The 25,603-nt window shown below is 43.3% G+C and overlaps 1 non-coding gene across 1 annotated transcript; it reads left to right on the top strand.

Moving 5' to 3' along the window:
* Window positions 1-24,976: 24,976 nt before the first annotated feature.
* Trnas-cga (transfer RNA serine (anticodon CGA)) lies at window positions 24,977-25,051 on the top strand. Its single transcript has one exon. It is a non-coding gene; the product is annotated as a tRNA-Ser (tRNA).
* The last annotated feature ends 552 nt before the right edge of the window (window positions 25,052-25,603 follow it).

Here is a 25,603-nt window from a genome sequence, read left to right as displayed (position 1 = left end):
ATGTTTTTGATAATATCTTCAATTGTCATTGTAAGTAAAAATTGCGCGCCCTTTGCGGTCACTGTTTATCACACCAAATTTACGGTGACGTTTCCCGCAATTTTCAGTTCATCTTTGTATGGTGTAATTTTCACATATGTGATATTCGCTCTCACGTTTTTATGCCTTTCAGCTTTGGTTTTCTCTCTGTTAGTAATTTGGATATGCAGCTTATATTAAATTTCCTGGTGATACGGGCGGCTCCGTCAATTGGCATTCCGTTAGCCCAAGGTGCCCTCTATCGGCCACAGCGCGCGTTAACCGCTGCCTCTGGCGATACATTTCGTTGTTGTCCGTCCGAGTGGAAAGTTATTGCACAATTTGTATATCTTAATGTACGGCATTTACAACTGCGTCTTGAGCTTCTGTAGCTGGATATGGTGTATATATTTTCGGCTGTTTTGACATCTTCGATGTTTTACTATTTTTGTACGTTTGTGATCCTTGATATTGAGTTGACCTACATTTGTGTTATGGCAGGAGTTTGTATTCCCACATCTGAATTGCTGATAGGTCACCAGACGATGGGCTGGGCCCGAAACACATTGTGAGTGTGGAAATTTAAAACAATCTACAAAAACAGCTACGATACTTTTTCAGCAACGAGCTAGAATTTTTAGTCATCTTTATTGTATTTATCATGTTTGTCTGCCTCTACCAGAACAACACATTATGCCTAATCAGGTGCAGGAAACCCTCTTCCATTCAAAACAGCTTCCAGCCGTTTCGGAATGGATAGACACAGGTCCTGCACGATTTTAAAGGGAATCGTATACCCTTCTTCCTGCAAAGTAGTGACAAGTTCAGATAACGATGATGGAGGTGGATAGCGATCACCGATCCATTTCTTGAAAGTAGATCACAAAGGCTCAGTAACAATACTGAAATGTGAAAGTTGATCCCCATGGTCATAAAATCAGTCTGGCCGATGCCACCCGTGTCAAAAGGTGCCCTTGGTACGCAGCATCAGCACTGGAGTAAATCTTATCAACCAAACTGGTCACATAATCCTTGGCAGTAACGGGCTCTTGCAAAGTGACGATGGCCCCCGTGGAGTGCCGCGATACGACTGCCCTAGTTACTACCGAATCGCCTTCATGTTCCACTCTTGGGAAGTAAACTCGTTCAGAAACCAAATGACTTTCTTCCATTTGCTTCATAGTCCAGGTTTCGGGGATTCGTCACCACGGTTTCCTGTTGCGGGCATCAACTTCGTGTTGTTTTGGTGGTTACAGTATTCGCGATTGCGACATTCTGTTCTGCAGCGACCTTTGCAGCTGTCGTCCTCTTACATTTTCGTCTCAGTACTCTTCAGTGACCGTCCGTTATGATTACTCGACACACACTTTCGTCCACGTTCTGACGAAAAGTATGAGGTACAAATCTTCAAGACGATGCCTCTTTGAAACATCACTTTCGCTACCTTGGTTATGGAATCATGCACAATACGAGCACCGCCGACTGGAGTGGACGAGCGGTTCTAGGCGCTTCAGTCTGGAAATGCGCGACAGCTACTGTCGCAGGTTGGAATCCTGCCTCGGGTATGTATGTGTGTGATGTCCTTAGGTTAGTTAGGTTTAAGTAGTTCTAAGTTCAAGGGGAATGATGACCTCAGAAGTTAAGTCCCACAGTGCTCAGACCCATTTGAACCATTTTGAACAAACGGTGATCTAAGACTGATACTCGCAGCGTGTTTAGGACGCTGTGCAGATACCATTAATGGTAAAATACAAAAGCGCAACCTGCAGGCTTAGCTAGCATCTGCACTTACGTTCAAACATGAGTTTCCCGCGGGGTTCACGTATTTTTGTCTAGCCCCTAAAAAATTTGAAAAGGTAACGGTGAGCGCGACCAGGCACAAATTCCTGTTGACTTGCTTGAATTATTTAAAAAGCAGCTAGTTTCATGGTAGAAAACCTCATTTTCAGGCTGCAATAGCAATACAAAAATATGAACAACTGTTCACATAGGTACTAAGCTGTTATTTAAAGTGTTGGCATGTGTCATAATATTTACCAGTCGATCTCGAGGACCGGCTTACCGAGTTGCTCATACAACACTTGTCGACACACAGCACAGTCGTACGATGTGCCTTATAACTGGTACAATCACTCCTACACCTACTTTCTGGCTACCTTGTCCGCAGCTCGTGGTCTAGTGGCTAGCGTTGCTGCCTCTGAATCACAGGTTCCAGGGTTCGATTCCCGGCCGCGTTGGGGATTTTCTCTGCCCGGGATCTGGATGTTTACGTTGTTCTCATCATTTCATCATCATCATCATCATCATCATGGTTCGTGACAGCGGCTGGATTGGATTGTATGAAAATTTAACTGTGTAAAAATTGGGCGCCGATGACCGCGCAGTTGAGCGCCTGACAAACCAAACATCAAACTTTCTGGCCACCCATAATTAGCCGCGTACCAACTTCGTCTCTGCAGCGGGAAACTGTTCTTAAATGGCAGAACAAAAAGCCACAGAAAAGTCCTCGCCACCTTGTTCAGACATTCCAATCACCAGTAAAAGAAGGTTTCGCTGTCGTCATCCACCCCTCGAAACTGCATAGATATTACTTGGCAACGTCTTTAATGCTAATCACTGCAAGAAACACACATGGCAGATTTATGCTACGACCGGGCGACTTAAGATGCCGTGCGTATCGACCAAGCCCTTCCTTTGAATTGCCAAGCAAAGTCTGGTCTGTTCTTAACCGAATAAGAGCCAACACTGGCAAGTGTGCCAATTCTTTGCTCAAGTGGAAGAAAATACATGCGCCAAATTGCAACTGTGGCACTGTAAAACAGACTGTTCACCTTGTAGTTCAAGAATGTCCCTGGCGTTAACGGAGGGATCAATAGACTATTTTCGTGGCCTGGTTATTAGAGTGTAATGCGACGTATTGTAAATAGCAATTTTCACTGATGTACTAAATACAAATAAAATAAAATAAATGTGTCCTAAACGGAATTCCAGGTAGCAATATCTTTGTATTTTTTTAATAATTTTTATACTGTCGTTATTAACATAAAATTGTCTGTGTAATATTGTTTTTCGTCAACAAGGTGTGCAAAATACACTGCAGGTGACAGGTAACACCAGTTAAATCGACACAAACTTTGTCCTGACCGCCATCTTGTTTCTGTTGCGCAGTAGAGTTCAGTGTGACGACTTGTTTTAAGTGTCCTTTGCAAGTTTATAGACAGTGATTAACAAGAACCAAGAAGCCATATCAGTAGACGTAACTCAACACACCCCAAGAAGACAGCCATTTCATATGATGAAAGTGAGTGCTTATTTACAAAAAAGTATGTGAACAGCAGACTTACATACTAACAATGGCACTGCGTCTACTTGTTATCATCGATTTCGCCCAAATTCGTGGTATATCCAGGACTTGACCTGAAATGAAACTGACAGAAGTGGAAACTCCAGATTCCCAGTCGTTAAATAAATAACTAAATAAATAAGAAAGCAGCATTTTCCAGTCGTGAGCCTTTTATGTTAGCGTGGTTCCAGGCTGCGGTTTGTGCCGTGAAAAAAGTACAGAACAGTACTCTGAGGGTCGTGCTGTCGATTCCCTATGCAGAAACCATTTTAATTTTCAGTTTTTTTTGTTACATTCATTGCAGATAAATAGAAAATATGGTCAAGATATTTTGTTTACTAATAGTTTCATAAATGGTGGTAATGGAAAGGCAAAAGAAAATTTGGGATTGCAAATAAATTTCCAAAAAAGGATTCTGCTGACAACGTCCACAGGGACTCTGCTAATAACTTTCCAAGAAGTGATTGTTATTAAAGCGGTCAGGACTTCGTATTCCGTTAGTTTCATTTTTATTTTCAAGCGGCCTTCGGCAGCTAATCCAAGCTTGCGATGTCTATGTTTATTGCCAGGTATAGAATTTGATGTAAAGCTTGAAAACTGCTCTTATCTCAACGAGAAAGAAAAAGAAATCACATTCCGATCTGACTGCTTCCAAATACAATTCTCTGTACATCAGCAGCTATCCTCGCCAATTTTTGGTGAAATGATGCGTTACGGATGGTTTGCTGCCAAACTGTGTGATGAGAGAGAACTTTTTATGAACGTAAACCAAGTCTGTTTTTCTATAAAAACTTTAAAACATCATTAAATTGTAAAAACGTGACGTGAATAGCGTGTGTAAAATGCCGAGAAAATTACTAATTTCTCTATTTTTACAATGAATATCACACTAAAATATGTAAATCATCAACTGTGGAATAATAAATGTAGATACATTTAATATACCATGTTCTCGTGTATGCCATAAATTTCTTCCTGGAAATTTATTTACAATCCCAAATTTTCCTTAGCCTTTCCTTTTCATGCCTGTTAAAAACATTAATAAATTTGAAGAGGAACCAGCTACAAACGAAAGGTTTATTTAGTACTTTACCTAGGTTTCGATATTTTTTAAAAATATCTTTTTCAGAAGGAGTGGACCCTAAATATTTATATAAACGGTTACAAAAATTTCTTACATACACAACAAAATATGAATAACAGAAAAATATATGTGAGTTAAGGGTACTCACTTGTTACATTACATGGTGATAAATTGCATTAGCTGAAACCGAGTGGCTCTTGTCACGCAAAAAATTGACATAAAGACCAGGAACATCACATGCCATGACTTAAGACAGCAGCCAGTTTACATTCAGCGTACGCCAGAACACATGCACAAATGTATTCGTCCACTGATAAAGGTTCATGTCTACATAAAATTATAACAGGAGCGCAGAGAATGAAATATCTGCATAACATAAGTGTTCACTAAAAAGCGAAACTTCCGCTTAACACTACGGAAGTTTCCCTTTTTAGTGACATTGTTTTAGTTCATATTTGCTGTTTTTCCACTTTGCATTTGTAACAGTGGTCCTTCGTAAATAGAACTCTAGCTTCTGCACGTTGAATTTACGAACGGTATTACTCTGTCAGTAAATGTATTAGAGATTTTATGCGTAATGCATACCTGTAAACTTGTTGCGTTATTAGCAGCCTTGCAGAAGAAATTTTCATTCACACTTTAACGTAAAATGCTGTTACTTAACACAAGCGTGGCGTAGTTCTCAAGCGCATATGTAGCGCACTCTGCATCCCAATTTTTCCTTATCGCTTGAACCTGTACCTTTGAACAGATGGCCTTTGTCTCTGTCAAAGTGAGTACTTATGTTATACAGGTATTTTATTATTGGGACTCCTGTTATAATTTTATTTAGACATGAGCCTTTACCACTAGGTGAATACATTTGAGCATTTATTCTGACTTACGCTGAATGTAATCTGGCTGATGTCTTAAGCCATAGCATGGGACGTTTCTGGTGTTTATATCAATTTTATGTATGACAAGAGCCGCTCGGCTTCATTTAATCTAATGGACCACCATGTGATGTAGCAAGTGAGTACGCTTACCTCACAAATATTTTTCTGTTATTAATATTTTGTTGCGTAGGGCCCACTCCTTCTGAAGAAGATATTTTTAGAAATATCGAAACCTAGGTCAAGGGCTAAATAAACGTTTAGTCTGCAACTTGTAAAGGGACACCCTCCTCTAACAATACCTTTAACCAACATAAGTAATCGCTACCAAAAATATTTTCGAATCTTGTGCAGGTTAATATTATCTCAGCTGTTTTCCTAAAGGAATTTCATATGATTCTGTATACGATGTATTACATTTCAGGCTAAAATTTATAAAAAGAAATTATTTTATTCCTTTATTACAGTCGATATGTATTAACTTTGTATGTACACTTAAAAATAACTTTTCTTTTAGAAACATTTGAAATTACGAAATATTCGGCATACTTAAAATTCATATTATCAATTGCACCATCTAATGCTAATTATTAAATTTATTTCTGGAATCATTTATAAAATATCGATATAACTTGGTAACGATTCTTCTTTTGTCAAGAAAGTTTATAAACTCGTTTTATTTTGTAAACTCTTTGGAATATTGATAGTACCACAGAATGAGTTACTAGTGGCCATGCCTCTGATGGAATCGGACGTGTTTTTAATCTCAGCAATAACAATGTAATTTTTGGTGTCATGGAAGTGGAAATTGTAAAGACAGTGTGATATAGAAAAATGTGACAGAATATAAAAAAAGTACAAAAACAGAAATTACGCAGCAGGCCTACTCAATAATCACGTCAACTGGAACCTACAAAGTCAAAAATTTCAGCCTCAAGCATCAACCCCTAGACGTGACGAACTGGAGCCAAGTACGAGAAAATGAAGATAAGTAAAAACATTATTTGGATATCTTACTCCTCTCGAAGCTTATGAAACGAGTCAGTTATTATAAGAGTGAAAATCAACTGGTGATCTGAGGGAGGGTAATATTACAAACTGGTTGGCTAATTTTTTCAACCGCTTCAAATTTGTACAGTTGCTGAATCGTAGCCATGTTTAACACTTTGAAATATTAATCGGTATATTTGCAGTGTAAGTAACGTACAAACTGAAAGTAAAAACATGTTTCCCCATAAGGACTCGACCGCACGACCGTCAGATTACCATTCTGTACGCTTCCCGTTACGCCAACGCTAACACAAATGGCTCGTGCCTGACCCTATCCACGCCAAAAATGCCATTTCCTCCAAACGCTTGGCGAGCTCCCACTTTTGCCACATTCATTTCTGGCCAAGTCTTGCATCTGGCCGAAATCGGTGGTAGCCCTCTTGTAAGTGAATACTCCCCCATAATGGTTATCCTTCTCTTCCTCCGCAGGACGGTCACAGCACATGCCAAACTAAAGAACAGCTTTAATACTTATGCGTACTTTTGTTAAATGTTTATTATATTACCACTGTCACCTGAAAATTTGTACCAGAAACATGTTGCTTCATTAAATAATTTAAGCACGTGAATGAAATGAAATGATCGTACGGCATTGCTGGCCGGGAGTCCCCATCCGGGGAAGTTGGGCCGCCGAGTGCGAGTCTTATTTCAGTCGACGCCACACTGGGCGATTCGCGTGCCGGTGATGAGGATGAAATGATGATGAGGACAACACAACACTGAGTCTACGAGCGGAGAAAATCTCCAACCTGGCCGGAAATGGAACCCGGGGCCGCAGCATGGGAGGCAAGCACGTTATTTTCCAGCTGAGCTGGCGGACTAAACACGCGAATAAAAATGTGTTAGTGGTCGCGCACTCCGAAGAACGTTTCCATATTTTTGAAACTGTCACGGTCAATCAACAGTCAATATTGCTTAAAATGCCGATTGGTGGACGGTAGCAGAAAATGCTTGATGAGACGTATTTGTGAGCTTACTGTTAGTAAGTCTCGTAAGGCAGTCTGAAGCGGCAGTCTTGAAAAATGCTAGATCGCCATCCTCAGCACACCAGCCACAGCGTTCACTTTGTCGGTGCAGAGAGAGGCACTTGTGGGTTCTGGACAATGGAAGACAGCCCAGTGGCAACGTACGCCGCCAGTCCCTACCCGCAGCAGCTCGCGTGGAACCATCGACGGGGCTCCCATCCAACCGTCGCTGTTGACGAAGCTATGCGGCTCTTCATGGCCCTGTATGCGATGTCATGACCACCCTCTGCTGTCTTGTCCGCTTCTTGCTGCCCACTTTGTACGATCATCTTCCCTGCATCCGTTCCCCACACGCGTGACTGTCGCAACAACGCGCCCCTTTCGAGCCGAAATACGAGGGCGAAATGGAAACCACAGTGAAAATCAACACTGTTTTATTTGCAACGATTAGTTACACCTTCCAGCTACTTCCCTACACAGTCGCCGCTCAGACGTAGACATCTGTCGTAGCGTTGTACCAACTTTTCAATTCCCTCGTTATAGAAGACAGCCGCCAGTGCTTTTCGACAATTTTCTACTCTGGACTGCAGCTCGTTGCTGTGTTAAAATATTGCCTTCATAGCCAACGGTTCATTTGAGCAGAGATGAACCTCAGGAGTAGCCAATTACGGGCTGTATTGTGGGTTATCAAACACTTCCCATCCAAAACGTTCCAGGAGCATCTTCATTTCCCCTGCAGAGTGCGGCCGAGAATTGTCGTGTAGAACGAACCGCGTGACAGTTATGTTATGTGGATTGCGTAGCGTCAGGCGAAAACTTTCGCCAGGCCCTCATACTTGGTGGGAGACGCTAATTTCTAGCCATCTTTACGTACTCACTGTGAGCTCAGAACTGAAAAGAGCGACATGATGCGATCGATGGGCGTAGTAACACAATGCCCTACGCATCTGTGCAAAGCTTCATTAGATTTTTACTGTAGTTTCCATTTCGCGACCGATCGTTCCTCACTTTCCGAATAACACTCGTTTCTGAATACCACACACCCATTTCCGCTGATCATATCCAGCATCGTTCCAACTCACTCACATACTGATACCGCGTCCTTTCTCGTTAACGAAACTGCCACTTCAGGAGTGCGTTATATTTAACATCTCTCACTGAAATTTCTGTTCTAATTAGGTACTGCGCTGTCTATTGAAACAAGATTTTCGAGAGACAATGGTATGGAGAGGGGTGACTTTTTTACTTTACGATAGTTCACTCTACGGTCATAGGTTTTTCAGCACCCGAGGTATTGAAGCACGTATGTTTTAAATATATTCTAGTACCTTTTGGTATTTTAGCAGCAAAGCAACTGACGACGCCAGAATTAAAGAACATACAAAATATAGACTTGTAATGGCAAGGAAAGCTCTCCTTCAGGAAAATATTAATATAGAACATAAATTTAAGTGGTAGGAAGTCAGATATGGAATTCTTGCCTTGGCGTGTGGCCTTGTATAGAGGGAAACGTGCACAATAAGAAGTTCAAGCGGGAAGAGAATACAAGCTGTTGAAAAATGGTTCAAATGGCTCTGAGCACTATGGGACTTAACATCTGAGGTCATCAGTCCCCTAGACTTAGAACTGCTTAAACCTAACTAACCTAAGGACATCACACACATCCATGCCCGAGGCAGGATTCGAACCTGCGACCGTAACAGCAGCGCGGTTCCGGACTGAAGCACCTAGAAACGCTCGGCCACAATGGCCGGCCAAGCTGTTGAAAAGGAGTGCCAGATAAAACTGCTGAAGATCATGTGGATGAGGCTCTCTATCCAAAATTGCGTTGTAACATTAAACAAGTAAAAGATCGATTAGCTTGATAAGAGAAATGCCGTGGCATCATGGAATAGCCAATTTTATAGCGGAGGGAAATGTGGGGAGGGTTAAAATTCTAGAGGGAATCAAGATTAAATTCAGAAACAGATTGGAAGTTCAGAGAGAAAAAAACTAAAGTATGCTGATAACATTGTAATTTTGTCAGAGACAGCAACGGATCTGGAAAGTGAATTGAGCGGAATAGTCAGTGCCTTGAAGAGAAATTATAAGACGAATGTTAATAAAACTAAAACATGTCTAATGGGATTTAGTCCAGTTACTGAGACGATGCTGAGGAAGTTAGAATAGCAAATGAGGCACCAAAATTTGTAGACGAGTTGGACAGGAAAGAAACTAACAAAGGCATAAGTAGAAAGGATGTAATATGCAGACTGGGAACAGCAGGAAATTCAAGTTTTACGAAGTCTTTTCTGAAAATATGTCTGGACTGTAGTCTTATAAGGGAGTAAGACGTCCACGATATACAGTACGGAAAAGATGACGGTAAAGGTTTTTGAAATGTGGTGCTACAGAAGAGAGCTGTAGATTAGATGGGAGAAAGAGCTTTAATTGCACTATAGGATTAAAAGAAGACATCGCTCAATGACACATCCCAGAAACTGTAGAGGAAGAGGACGGCTTGACTACCGTAAGCAGTTTCAGGTGTGTGTAGACAGACGTGTACAGGATAGACCAGTATCGAGAGCTGCATCAAACCAGTCTTCGGACTGATGACAACAACAACATACTAAACTAGCATAATAAGGAACGTATGTCAAAAAATCTGAGCTACTTAGTCATATACTGCATTGATGTTACAGCTACACAGATAATTGGGCACGTAATTACCTATATGTGCTTTGTGGGGGTTATGGATGCACAGAGGAAAGTCTTCGAGCACAAGATGCGTGACTGGGCACAGGGGAAAACCTGTAACGTTTCCTTCTACCAAGTGTCAGCATTCCAGTAGTATGAATCTGCTACAGTATTTATCATCTTTTACATCCAAGATCATTCCTGTGATTTAAATGAAACGAGAACCCATTGGTGATGGGATAAATGTCCCGAAACATCTTTGTCTCAGAGAAATAACGTAACGATACCCATACATGCCATGTAATTTGTTCTGAAACCACGGCTACCGCTAAAGCATAATAAATCCAATGAATGGCTATTTTTTTACTTGACTGAAATTTCAACCTTATCTGTGCAACACTGTACCATTTATTTTTCAGTGTGCTATATACAACACTGGTGAATTACTTATACGCATTCGGGGGGACGACGGTTCAATCCCGCGTCCGGTCATCCTGATTTAGGTTTTCCGTGATTTCCCTAAATCGCTTCAGGCAAATACCGGGATGGTTCCTTTGACAGGGCACGGCCGACTTCCTTCCCTAATCCGATGAGACCGATGACCACGCTGTCTGGTCTCCTTCCCCACACCAACCAACCAACCTAAATCGCTTCAGGCAAATACCGGGATGGTTCCTTTGACAGGGCACGGCCGACTTCCTTCCCCATCCTTCCCTAATCCAATGAGACCGATGACCTCGCTGTTTAGTCTCTTCCCCCAAATCAGTCGAATCCAATCCAATCCAATTACTTATAAATATGCCTGTTCAGTGCAGATGCCATCATTAGACACTAAAATGAAAGACGCTCCACCGTCGACCGCACAGAAAAATAGCGGTCGTTTTCTGGACTATCCCGTTTTGTGGAACATACTACACTCTTTAGACAGCAGCACTTGAATGAACTGTGACAGAAGCCCGAACAGCAGGAGACTGACGTACTAGAACATGTACTGAAACTGTGACATAGTGCATTGATAATGGTGAGTTACTAGCCGAAATCCAGATTTGCTTTAATAAAGCCTGAAAGGAAAGGACGACTGATTGCTGTTCTCCATCATTTTGAAAGTCGTATCACAGTCGCTGAGTGCATTCCACATTCCTAATGGAAGGTAACTTGACAGCAGCACTAGAATTCGTTTGGTGTTCTAAACCTTTCCCGGAATCTCAGCGCTCTCACTTTCGGAAATGAAATGAACCATCACACCAGTTGCAAATACTTGCTCATTTTTCGAAACTGGCTTAAAGTGCTACAGTTTTGCCCCCACTGACCTCGCGAATAGGAGACGCCTACTGCATTGATCATAGTTACACGACTGCTGCCACTGAAATATTCCGACAACTGTCGCGCAGCGGTTTCGGTTTCATAGAGCTCAACTGGCTCGTGGCATCGCTGGAAGCAAACAACCTGTACGTACGTGGATGCTCCAGCTCTGCCTCAGCGCTGAAGTAAATTGCACGGCTTTCTCTCAGCAGCGGAGCTAACTGCTAATGCCATGTTAAGGACGACAGTTGCCTGACTGCTCATCAGAATCGCTAAAGAGAGTGGCAACCGCGGAGAGAAAGTGTCCAATATTCCCCTCTATCAGTACTTGTAGCGATGAGTCGGACATCCCAGCAGAAGCGAGGAGATCGAAACGGCCCGACTGTTTGGATCTCCAGACAAGCAAGTAGTCTCTGGTCACTCTGTGTTGCTGCTAAACCTCTGCATCCTATATAATGTGTTTTGTATGCTCTGGCTTTGGTGTGCCTCTTCTTTTTTCCCTCTACCGGCCCTAGCAGCGCTAAGATAACTTCCTCGACTTCTTTATATGGTAAGGGTCTTCTATAGACGTCTTTCGCCATCTCTGTATTATTATTATTAACGTCAATTCCCCGTTAAGGAGAGCGCTAACACACAATCCGTTTTCATGGTATTTTTCTGTCTCTTTTTTCTTCCCAAAAACCTCTCATATATTTACTGTCTTTCTTCTTCCTCTCTTCTGTCCACTTCTTTCCTGTCTTTGGACGTTTGCTGAAATTTCTGTTTCTGATTTTTTTTCTCTATATTTTTCCCTGTATTACGTCTTCTGTAGAGATGTTCAGTTTATTGAGGGCTTACATGGTTTTCTTTACCCAGCTGGTTTTCACTGTATTAGTGGTCACTATGTTGAAAATCTTTTTGGTCAATCTATTTTTCTTCATCCTATGTATGTGTCCGTAGAACTTTGCCCTTCCCTTCATGATGTTGTTTGTAATCGTGTCTATCTGCTCGCCGGTCTCTTTATCGAGACCCCTTCTTTCCGAACTGGCCCATGGATCTTTCTCAGCATTTTTCTCTCTTGTTTTTCCTTATTCTTAGCTATCGTTCTTCCCTTGATTACCGTTGTTTCTGAGGCATACACGGCCTCTGATAAGGCTGCTGTACTGTAGTCTCTCAATTTGGCATTGACGGAAATACTTCTTTTCTTGTAAAGGTTCCATGTAAGATTATACGCTTTTTTGTAGTTTTGTGATCCTTTCTTCATTGGACGTTGCATTCAGTCCTGTTTTCTGTATAATCTCTCCCAGATACTGGAAACTACCTACTTGTGTTATCTTTCCACACTTTGTTGCCAGTGGTTGTCTGTATGTGGATTTTGTATCCATGTATTAGGTTTTTTCATACGAGATTTATAGTCCTGTTTTGGCTGAGATTTCGTGTTGTGTCTCTAGAGTTTCCCTGACTTCTTTTTTGTTATTTGTTTTGGTGGCTACATCGTCTCTTCTTTCTAATAATTCGTTTGTGACTTGGTGGCTCAATGAATATCTTACTTGCAAAAAAAGAAGATAGAGCAAAGAAGTACAAACAGAAGAGAATAAAAGCAAATAATAGAATGTTTTTAGCTGGCTTCCGTGACCTAAACTGCTTCCCCGTAAGTAGCAGTTGTCTGAAAGAACAAAAATGGTTCAAATGATTTTGAGCACTATGGGACTTAACATCTGAGGTCAACTTAGAACTACTTAAACCTAACTAACCTAAGGACATCACACACATCCATGCCCGAAGCAGGATTCGAACCTGCGATCGTAGCAGTTGTGCGATTCCAGACTGTAGCGCCTAGAACCGCTCGGTCACAGTGGCCGGCTCTGAAAGAACAATTTAGTAGAAGGGAACCATTAACAGGTGTCAGATATGTCGTAGTCTTGCACCACGTCGTAGAACATGTACATTTACGACGCGATCAAAGACAAAATATTTTCGCTCTACTGAGACCTAAATCCCTGTCCTGTGTTAAAGAAGAATGGAGCACGTTCGAGCTTTTATAAGACTCTATGGAAGAGTTCTGTCACTATTTATGTATCCACCTTGTACACGAAATAAATAAGTCATCGAAACTATTGTTTATGAAGTATATGTCTGACATTGTAACTGATGAGAGAAATACTATTAGGTGTTGGTTCATTATATTCGAATCGAGAGAGCGTGCACGATAGTTGACTTTAGGTGTTCTGCGTTTCTCTCAAAATTTCATATGTTCAAAGGAGGAATGAAACATAGATCACCGGAGCAAATTACAGGAACACAGGACCTGTTGCTGAAGTCATTTGGTAATGTAGTGAAAACTATGGTACCTTCTGAAGACGAACGTTGTTGCCCGAAACAAGCGAAAACGATGAAATAACACCTTTGGTAGTATTCCCGGTTGCATCAAACAAAATTCATCCAATATCACAACACTACATCTTCCACATGAATGAATGTAGAAACTTGCGTACTTGTCGAAACTAAAAGTTTGCCTCGTTGCCAATCTGCAATTCGCCGGTTCATGTGGTTTTCAATAAGGATCTACCTGGTGCAGCTAGCGTGCTCGCTCGCCCGTTGACTACACGGTGACTCGCAGTCGGGAGGACGACGGTTCAATCCCGCGTCCGGCCATCCTGATTTAGGTTTTCCATGATTTCCCTAAATCGCTCCAGGCAAATGCCGGGATGGTTCCTTTCAAACGGCACGGCCGACTTCCTTCCCCGTCCTTCCCTAATCCGATGAGACCGATGACCTCGCTGTCTTGTCTCCTTCCCCAAAACAACCGCAACCGCAACTACACGGTGTGCGTCGAGTCGACATGGCGATAAGGCAGCAATTGAAGACGTTTTGCGTTCTCTGTCTCAAAAGGCGCAGTTCAGTTATAAGTCTGGGGCGATATTTTCTCCAAGACTCCAGCGTCAGTGACGGATCGACTGTAAAGGGAATACGGATCTCGAATTGAACTATTTGCCTCCAGTGTTATCTCACCTCTCGATAGGCTTTATTTAACCACTGGTGGCTCACCTTCGTCGCTGCCAATTATGCTACCAGCAAGACACTAACGTATGATGTGTTACCTTTGAATCAGGCACAAGGCACAGCTGTGAATACAATTTTGTGTGACCCTTCATCGAGAGAGCTTTCTGAACAAATGAGATATCACATAATTTGTGATTAATCTAGTGTATATTAGTGTATGTGGGCTCTCGTTTTTCTTAAAAAATTAATTTGTGTCACTTTCAATATAAAAGATCCAAGATATTAAAATAGTAACATAGGGCGTATGAATACGACCAATACCCCACTGCGAGAAACAGGAAAAAAATGCTGCACAAATATCCACGCAGACCTTGATAAGATTTCAAACTGGTGCAGAGATTGGCAGGTTACTGTAAATGTTCTGAGATGTAAAACTTTGCACTTCATAAATCGAAGAAAAAACGTAGTATCCTATGATCACAGTAAGTCCCAATAGGAATCGGTCAGCTCGTACAAGCACCTGGCTCCAGCACTTTGTAGGGATATGAAATGGAACAATTACATAGACTCAGATGTAGGTAAAGCAGGTGGCAGACTTCGGGTTATTGGTACAATAGTAGGGAAATCCAGTCAGCCTACAAAGGAGACTGCTTACAAATCACTCGTGTGACCCATTCTAAAACACTGTTCAAGTATGTGGGGCCCCATATCATATAGGACTGGCTGAGGGATACTGGACGTGTACAGAGAAGGGCAGCACGAGTGGATACAGTTTTGTTTGACCTGCGGGAGGGTGTCACAAAGATGTTGAAAGAACTGAACTAGCAGACACCTGAAGATAGACGGTAACTATGCCGAGACAGCCTCCTTACAAAGTTCCAAAAAGCATCTTTCATGGATAAATCTAGGAATGTACAACTCTCAGCGTATCACGTGAGGACAAGATTAGATTAATTACAACGCGCACGCTGCGGTTTAAACTACCATTCTTACCACGTTACATACGTGAACGTATGTGGAGAAAACAAAATAACTGGTACCAGGGAGCAGCGTCTGCCATATATTTCACAGTGCTTTGCACGGTCGTGATGTAAATGTAGATGTAAAATCATTCTTTCCGCTCTCCAGACGCGAATACAACGGTAAGATTTACTAGTAAATGGCTCATTGGGAAATACTCATGCAATTTGCTGTGGTGCAAAGTGGAACAGAGAGTAGATGTAGACTTAGAAATGTGCTTGTCATGTGAAGTGTGACAATTATTGAACTATATCAGGAAAGAAACGTAAATTAGTTACAAAATACGGCGTGGACACATTTTATTCGACATGTAAACGTCTCTACAGATATTCAGATTTAGGTTATGACATGTTCGACATGGCTGCTATCATTGGCGATACGAATAGCGAAATTCTGCAACCGCTGAAGTGTCGGAACATCGATGCTGTCGATGACCTCCTGAATGGCTGTTTTAAGCTGAGTAATGGTTTTGGGGTTATTGCTGCAAACATCGTCTTTAATATAGCTCCACAAAAAGGTGTCACATGTGTTCATATCCGGAGGATATGGCGGCCAATCGAGACCCATGCCAGTGGTCTCTGGGTACCCCAGAACCAGAATGCTCTCCCCGAAATGCTCTTCCAGAACATCACTCTCCTGCTTCGATGGCGTCGATCTCCGTCTTGGATAATGGAAATGTCGTGTGGCTAGGGCCTCCCGTCGGGTAGACCGTTCGCCTGGTGCAGGTCTTTCGATTTGACGCCACTTCGGCGACCTGCGCGTCGATGGAGATGAAATGATGATGATTAGGACAACACAACACCCAGTCCCTGAGCGGAGAAAATCTCAGACCCAGCCGGGAATCGAACCCGGGCCCTTAGGATTGACAGTCTGTCACGCTGACCACTCAGCTACCGGGGCGGACTCCGTCTTGGATGAATCACATCTTGTCGAAATAAGGGTCACTTTGGAAAATGGGGATGAAATCGTCTTCCAAAACCTTCACTTATCGTTCCGTAGTCACTGTGCCATCAAGGAATATCGCACCGATTATTCCGTGACTGGACATTGCACACCACACCGTCACCCGTTGAGGGCGAAGAGACTTCGCGATCACCAAATGCGGATTCTCAGTGCCCCAAATAGGCCAGTTTTACTTATTTAGGAACCATCCAAATGAAAGTGGGCTTCGTCGCTAAACCAAACCACGCGTGCGCCCATCATGCGGCCAACTGTGCAGTATGTTCGTCCTAACGCAAACCGTTCAGAAGTTATGATGATTTTATTTCATATAGTTCAACAATTGAGGGGTTTGGCGCAAGAAGGAGGCACCTCCACGTTTTGGCTCTGTTGAATTGAACATTCTATCACATACCAAAAAAAAAAGCCCCTACGTTTGGTGCAAGAAAGAGGCAGCTCCACCCGCTAGTTTCAGATAAATCCAACAGTTGGAGCTGCCTGTACTCCGAGTTTGCATGAAAACAGACGCAGCTCCGGGAGCTGCCTCGTTCTTCCCCCAGACAATAGCAGGAAGGAGGTTGTGTTACGTATGGTTCAGCAGACCGGTGTAAACATCGCGCGTTCTCTGTGAGGAATATTTTTTATCAGGTTTACGATCTGTTTCGTGACTTCATCGTCATTTTATTTCACGGTCTCTGTCAATATGAGTGAATCAGAAGAGGAAGGAGCGTTTAATTGTGACTCGTCAGAAAACTACAAGCCTGGTGGAGATGAGACTTCTACTGATTCTGAAGAAGATTCAAGAAGCAAAGACGCAGTTGTTGGACTACTGAAGAGGTAAAAAGGATCGCACAAGGAACAATGGGAACGGAACATAAGAAAACAGCGGAAGGTTGACGTAAAGAAGTACAAGAGCACGAGTGTACAAAACATGCCTCGCCGGACTACAGGTAATGATTGCAGTTGCAAATACAAGTGTTTTACTAAATTTGACGTTGAAGCAAGACATCGTATTATTAATGCTTTTAATGGCCTAACGACTAAGCATACCCAAGATGTGTATTTGACTGGTTGCATTGAAGTTTTACCTATTAAAAGAAATAGGCCAAAAAGTGGAACAGGAAAGCCCAGGGCGTTTTCGAATGTTTATACTGTTCGAGTCGGTGAGAGTAATGCAAGAGTCTGTAAAAAAGCATTTGCGTCACTGCCTGGTGTGTCCAGAAAGCGAGTGGAAAACATCGCAAAGCAATTTTCTTTTGACGGATCTATCACACCAACTCCAGATGGTAGGGGAGAGCATAATACAAGACCCAACAAAATTCCAGATGAAACTGTGCAAAATTCCCATTGTCACATTGACAATTTTCCTAGGCGAGAATCACATTACAGTCGACGAGACAATGGAAATAGACAATACTTGCCTGCCGACCTCACTATCAAAGCAATGCATCGCTTTTACATGGAGAAGCACCCAGAATCTCCAGTAGAATATGATTTTTACTTTCGGTACTTCAAGACACACTTTATCATCCGATTCGGGTACCCAAAATCGGACCCGTGTCAAATGTGTGACAACATAGAAAAGGAACTCAGTGCCTCTTCTATCTCAGATGAGAGACGTAAGGAGCTCCAGAATGCCAAGCTACTTCATCAGAGTCGGTCAGATTCATTTCGTCAAGATATTAAAGACAAGATGGCACTTGCACAATGTAATAATGACACCAAGATGTTGTGCTTCGACTACCAACAAAATATGCCTCTCCCCAAAGTTCCTTCTGGGAACGCATTTTATAAACGCCAGTTGTGGGTCTATAACTTTGCGATTTCGTCTGGTAAGACGGGAAAACATCATTTTTACCTCTATGATGAAAGCATCGGAAAAAAGACAGCCAATGAGCCAATAAGTTTTATACACCATTACATCAACCACGTTCTTTCAAATGATATCAAAATACCTTACCTATTCATATTAAAAAACTAAAAACCCGCCTCGATTGCGAAAAAAGCACCTAGTGTTAACCCAGGTTTCGGCGTAGATAACTACACCTTCTTCAGAACAATAAAACCCACAAGTGCCTAAGAAGACCTTTGTCAATGATTAAAAGAACACCATAGCTATATATTTATAAACGAAAAAGAAAAGGAAAACACAAACAGTACATATGTACAAAGTCAAAACCACTACTTAACTTAATAGTGTACGCTCCACACCGGCCGGTGTGAGGTGGAGAGTACCTCAGAGCATGTATCTGTATGTATTCTCGTCAGTAGTATTAGATACCCCGTAGCCTTAAACAAGGCTGACAATTTTTTCGTTTTGGTGAAAACCGAATTTTTAAAACCTTTTTTTTTAATTTGCCACAAACTGGAAGAAGTGGAGCTGTCTCCTTGTTGCACCAAACCCTTTAATTGTCACCCTGTTCTTATCAGGGGTCTTCTGCAAAGTCGGAGTGAACAAAATAATGTTGAAACAACAGGTGATGGTGCGCAAATGAAATGCATCTCCTTGTGCTTTGCTGAGGCAGTCAGAGTGTTAAATAGTACGGTGCCTCCGACAGGCACATCCTCCTCCCCAATCCTACTGTAGGGCAGAGGGTGCTTTGTCTTGTGCCTTGTTTGTCAATCGGCAAGGGAAGGGCGACAGCTGTTGGAGAGCCGTGCGGGTTGCCTCACCGCGATTCCGCAGGCGTTCCCCGTGAACGAAACCGTGGGAGCCGCGGACGCCCGCAGTCGCACGGTACATCCGCCCAACATCAGACCAGTACATCACAGCACAGCTCGCGAGATTTCCCACAGGCTGTGTACGCACGGCAGGCACAGCATCCCGTACATACAGACCGCCGATTCTGGTTCACTGTCTTTATGCTTCTTTCCAGCTGGACAAATTACGGAACGAAATTCACGCAAGTGCGGGAAGTACTGACAAAGTTTACTGTAGGTACAGCGTCGTATATCTACTTCTACACCTACAGAGACACTTTGTAAACCACCGTACGATGAGTGGCGGAGGGCACCCTGTACCGCTAATAGTCATTTCCTTTCTGTTTCACACGCTTATAGAAAGAGGGAAAAGGGACTGTGTGTGTATGCTTCAGTATGAGCCCTGATTTCTTGAACCTTGTCATCGTGGTCCTTACACGCGATGTATGTAGGCAGCAATAGAGTTGTTCGGCGGTCAGCTTCAAATGCCAGTTCTCTACATTTTCTCAACAGTGTTTCTTGAAGAGAACGTCGCGTTCCCTCTAGAGGACCTCATTTGAGTTCCCGAAACACCTCCGTAACACTTGCGCAGCGAATCTAGCAACCCGCCTCTGAATTGCTTCGACATCGTACTTCACTCCTACCTTGTACGGATCCCAAACACTCGAGCACTATTCTAAAACAGGTCGCACCAGCGTAGCATTGTATATGCGATTTCCTTTACAGACGAACGACATTTTCCCAAAATTCTTCCAATAAACTGAAGTCGACCATTCGTCTTCCCTAACACAGTCCTCACACGCTCATTCATTTCGCTTTGTAACGTTACGCCCAGATATTTAAACGACGTGACCATTATACATACGAGGGTTGGAACTTTAATAGTGGCAGCTGTTTATTTACAGCTCGTACAGATTAGATACGTGTTCCAAAGTTTTAATGATCTTCACAGTAGTCACCAGCATTGTGTATAACCCGTTGTCAGCGATGTGGAAGTCGTAGGATACTCTTAGCAGTGCCAGTTGTGTTGAAAGTTTGAGCGGCGCGATCTATTGCCCGATGAATTTGTAGCAGTTCTGAAGCGAGTGTCGTGAAGTGTTTCCTTTAGTTTAGAAATCGAGTTGAACTTACGAGGGCTTAAGTCAGGGGAGTGCAGTAGGTGGTATAGCACTTAGCAGACCCATCAGTCAAACAAATCAGTAACAGCTTGCTGCACTGTACGTGCTTGAGCATTGTCCTGCAAAATGATGGTCAGGTCCTGCAAAAAGTGTCATCACTTCTGTCTCTAAGCTGGTCGTAGGTTGTGTTCCAAAAATGAACAGCATTCTAGAACCATGCTGATTCGTGGACTTTAGCTTCTTAGTCTCAAGAAAGTTTATTGTATTTGAATTCAGAATGTGTTCAAGAAATCTGTAGAAAATATAAGTTAGGGATATTGGTCTGCAATTTTGCGGGACCGTTCTTTTACCATTCTTGTATACTGGAGTCACCTGCGCTTTTTCCAGTCGCTTGTGACATTGCGCATTTGAGGTGTTGAATCCTAATCCCTACACCAAGCGTGCTTATTGCCATGTCGCCCTACAGGAGTCTGTTTGGTAGTCAAAGGACGAGTTTACGTCGGGGGAGCTGCCAGGCCATGGTGCTGGCCAGCCATTACAGGCATTTGTAGCAGTTCTGAAGCGAATGCATCTAAACCTGCATGGATATTCTGCAATTCGCATTTAAGTGCCTGGCAGACGGTTCATCGAACCATGTTCTCAATTCTCTATTATGCCAATCTCGTATATCGCGGGGAAAGAACGAACATGTTTATCTTTCCGTAACGAGCTCTGATGTCCCTTATTTTATCCCTATGTTGGTCGGTGTCAACAAAATATTTTCGCATTCGGAGGAGAAAGTTGGTGATTGGAATTTCGTAAGAAGATTCCCCCGCAACGCAAAATGCCTTTGTTTTAATTATGTCCACCCCAAATCCTGTACCATTTCAGTGACACCCTCTCCCCTATTTCGCGATAATACGAAACGTGCTGCCCTTCTTTGAACTTTTTCGATGTTCACCGTCAATCCTATCTGGTAAGGAAGCCACACCGCCCAGCAGTATTCTAAAAGAGGAAGGAGAAGCGTAGTGTAGGCAGTCTCCTTAGAAGATACATTTTCTAAGTGTCCTGCCAATAAAACGCATTCTTTGGTTAGCCTTCCCGACTGCATTTTCTATGTGTTCCTTCCAATTTAAGTTGTTCGCCATTGTTCCTAAGTATTTAGTTGAATTTACGGCCATTAGATTAGACTGATTTATCGTATAACCGAAGTTTAACTGATTCCTTTTAGCACTCATGTGGATGACCTCGCACTTTTCCTTATTTGGGGTCAATTGCCAATTTTCGCACCATATAGATATCTTTTCTAAATCGATATGCAATTTGTTTTGACCTTCTGATGACTTTATTAGTCGATAAACAACGTAAGACGGCTGCTCCGATTGTCTCCCAGATCGTTTAAATGGACAAGGAACAGCAAAGGGCGTGTAACACTAACTTGGAGAACGCCAGAAATCACTTGTTATTTTACTCGATGACTTTCCGTCAGTTACCACGAACTGTTTGACCTCAGTGACAGGAAATCACGAATCCAGTCACATAACTGAGACAACATTCCATAAGCACGCATTTTCATTACAAGTGGCCGAGCGGTTCTAGGCGGTACAGTCTGGAGCCACGCGACCGCTACGGTCGCAGGGTCGAATCCTGCTTCGGGCATGGGTGTGTGTGATGGCCTTAGGTTACAAAAATGGCTCTGAGGACTATGGGACTTAACTTCGGAGGTCATCAGTCCCCTAGAACTAAGAACAACTTAAACCTAACTAACCTAAGGACATCACACACATCCATGCCCGAGGCAGGATTCGAACCTGCGACCGTAGCGGTCGCGCGGTTCCAGACTGTAGCGCCTAGAACCGCTCGGCCACCCAGCCGGCTCGTTAGGTTAGTTAGGTTTAAGTAGTTCTAAGTTCTAGGTGACTGATGACCTCAGAAGCTAAGTCCCATAGTGCTCAGAGCCATTTGAACCTTTTGATTTCATTACAAGCCGCTTGTGGGGTAAAGTGTCAAAAGCATTCCGGAAATCCAGAAATACGGAATCAGTCTTGTCATAAGCACTCAACACTTCAGGCACAAACACATTTGTTGTTGCAGTCGCTACGTATTAGTTATTTACTTAATAATGGGCATTTTATCACTTTGTAATTTACGCCTCATCTGCGGTATTTCAAAATAAACGTAGGCTTAGACATTAACAGTGCTGTAACACGGACATGACTGCACCCCTGCGTACACCATATCGGTCAAACCGTTGTATTCCGGACCTATGTTTGCTAGGATTATTTGATTATTTCATTCTCGTCTATCGCCGCTGTGCCTATAGTAGCAAAACGCCCTGTAGATGACAGCGAAGTCCGTGGTTCACGAAGAGGTTAATTACGCTTCACCCTGCCTTTGCCTAGCTCGGTGTGAGGCCCGCACAAGCGGACGCAGTGGCACAGGCCGCTCGCATGGCGGCACGACAGTTCAGTCACCCTGGTTTTTGTGCCTGCCGCCGCTAGAGTGGTTGTTTATGCGACACGGGACGGACCTCGCCGGCTGGCTAACATTTCTCTCTAGCGCGGCCGCGATAAGCCAGCACAGCACAGCACGGCACGCAAACGTCGCCCGCTATCCGTCCACATTCGTTCCTGATGCGATCGACTCGAGAAACAGATTGCGCCTGCTCACGGAATTACTGCTCCAGTTACGACTTTTGTTTGAGATCTTTCCTTCCTGTGCCCGCTCCCTTTCCGATACTTGCGGCACCGGTAAAATAAAAGAAAAAATTGATGTTCTTGTGAAGTAAAATGTGAACAGAAATCGTTAACTCTAAGGGTACTTCGACAAGCACAGGTGTAGAGGATGAACGAAAAGGGAAACATCAGAATCACAGCACAGTACCGTGTTTAATACGGTGTAGGAAAACCACTGACATTCAAAACAGCTTCCATTCGTCTCTCGGAATGGACAGTTACAGGTCCTGTATGGCTCGCAAGGAACTCTTATACGTTTCTTCCTGCAGAATAGTGGCAAGTTCAGGTAACGGAGATGGAGATGGATGGCGATCACGCACTCTTCTCTCCAAAGTAGACGACAAAAGCTCAGTGTTCAGATCTGGTGGCTTTGGTGACCAGGGGAGATGCTACAGTTCCACTTTCTGCTCATAAAACCAGTCCTCCATGACGAGAGCTGTCTGAACAGGCGCTCCTTCGTCTTGGAACACCGCATGACCGTTGGGGAACAAGCATTGTATCATGGGATGAATTTGATCAGCAAAAAGGTCTCATAATCCTTAGCTGTTATGCGGATCTTCCAGAAATATCCGCGCGCCCATGACTGTTCAAACCATCGCTGAATCCCCGCCATATTTCACTCTTGGGATGTAACTCGGCCAGAAGTTCGAAACAGTGTGAAACAAGACTCATCCGAAATGATTTTCTTCTATTCCTACATAGTCCAGGTTTTATGGCTTCGGCGCTACGTTTCCTGATGTGCTGATATGGGCATTTGTATTATTGACGAATAGTTTTGCATTTAAACTAACCCTGCAATTCCTGGCTTGTGGAAATCTATTCGTGTGGTTTTGGCACTGGTAGCGTGAGCGTGTGCGATATTCAATTCTGCAGTGGCTTTTGCAGCTGTAATCCCCTTGTTTTACCTCATAACCTCGTCAATGACCGTATGTCACGATCAATCAACACATACTTTCTTCCGCTCTGCGTCTTAGCTGATGATGTCTTTCCGCTTTTCCTGTATATGGTATAAATCTTCGATACGTTGCTTCTTTAAACACAAAACACTTCAGCTTCCCTAGTTGCGGAAGGACACACCATACGAGCAGCAACAATTTGGCCACGTTCAAATTCACTCAGCTCCGACGTGATGCATTCAGAACTCCACAGGACACTGTTCTGACCAAGACAGACATTGATATCATTGCGCAGGTGCCGTTCATCGTTAGATAAAGCAGCGCGGCCTGCAGCCGCGGCTAGCATCTGCGTTTATCTCCGAGCATGTATCTCTTGAGGTGTCCCCATATTTCTCTCCATCCCTAGTCTGAAACTATAGTCTTCGTGGATGTGGTGTGCATTTAGACATCGGAGCCATTCCAGCCAGGAAAATGTAATTAACGACGTTCCAGTTCCAAATTCCATCCGATAATATTTTGTCGATACCTGCAGAGTGAAAATCTCATTCTGGAAACATCCCCCAGGCTGTGGCTAAGCCATGTCTCCGCAATATCCTTTCTTTCAGGAGTGCTAGTTCTGCAAGGTTCGCAGGAGAGCTTCTGTAAAGTTTGGAAGGTAGGAGACGAGGTACTGGCAGAAGTAAAGCTGTGAGTACCGGGCGTGAGTCGTGCTTCGGTAGCTCAGTTGGTAGAGCACTTGTCCGCGAAAGGCAAAGGTCCCGAGTTCGAGTCTCGGTCGGGCACACAGTTTTAATCTGCCAGGAAGTTTCATATCAGCGCACACTCCGCTGCAGAGTGAAAATCTCATTCTGGAAACATCCCCCAGGCTGTGGCTAAGCCATGTCTCCGCAATATCCTTTCTTTCAGGAGTGCTAGTTCTGCAAGGTTCGCAGGAGAGCTTCTGTAAAGTTTGGAAGGTAGGAGACGAGTTACTGGCAGAAGTAAAGCTGCGAGTACCGGGCGTGAGCCTTGCTTCAGTAGCTCAGTTGGTAGAGCACTTGCCCGCGAAAGGCAAAGGTCCCGAGTTCGAGTCTCGGTCGGGCACACAGTTTTAATCTGCCAGGAAGTTTCATATCATCGCACACTCCGCTGCAGAGTGAAAATCTCATTCTGGAAACATCCCCCAGGCTGTCTCCGCAATATCCTTTCTTTCAGGAGTGCTAGTTCTGCAAGGTTCGCAGGAGAGCTTCTGTAAAGTTTGGAAGGTAGGAGACGAGGTACTGGCAGAAGTAAAGCTGTGAGTACCGGGCGTGAGTCGTGCTTCGGTAGCTCAGTTGGTAGAGCACTTGCCCGCGAAAGGCAAAGGTCCCGAGTTCGAGTCTCGGTCGGGCATACAGTTTTAATCTGCCAGGAAGTTTCACTGAAGTTAATTGTTTACCTCCACTGCCTGATGCTGGCTCTATGACAAGGAGATGGTAGGACTTTAATGGGTCGTCACGGGTAATGTTTATACGGAAAGCTGTATCGAAAAATGATTTTCTTACTGCGACAGCGTGGATACCGAATACAAAATTTGTATCCACTTGGAAACTTCCATTGTGATTGTCAACTGGCCGCAGATAACGCACTTTTGATTATGAGTTTAAATGCATACCGATTATCACGATAAAGCACCAGCATGCAGCATGTGCTGTACGTATGGTGCATTTTACAACGATATTCACTGAAAGATATGGCGTGTTTCCGCGAAAGACAGTTACCTGTTTTGGGTGCATATAATACAGTCGATGTATGGACAGTTACTTTGTATACAAGTCTGCATAAACGTCACTCAAGGTGAACCATTAAAATCTTTTTATCTATCTTCTTGTCATAGAGCCCGTACCCAGCATCACAGGATGGAAATAAGCACGTAGCCTCCACGTGCACCATCTAAAGACGAGTC

Source organism: Schistocerca serialis, chromosome 2 (assembly GCF_023864345.2).
Source record: "Schistocerca serialis cubense isolate TAMUIC-IGC-003099 chromosome 2, iqSchSeri2.2, whole genome shotgun sequence".
NCBI lineage: Eukaryota > Metazoa > Arthropoda > Insecta > Orthoptera > Acrididae > Schistocerca > Schistocerca serialis.
Note: the sequence above shows the minus strand (reverse complement) of the source record. Positions and strands in the feature narration are given on the sequence as shown.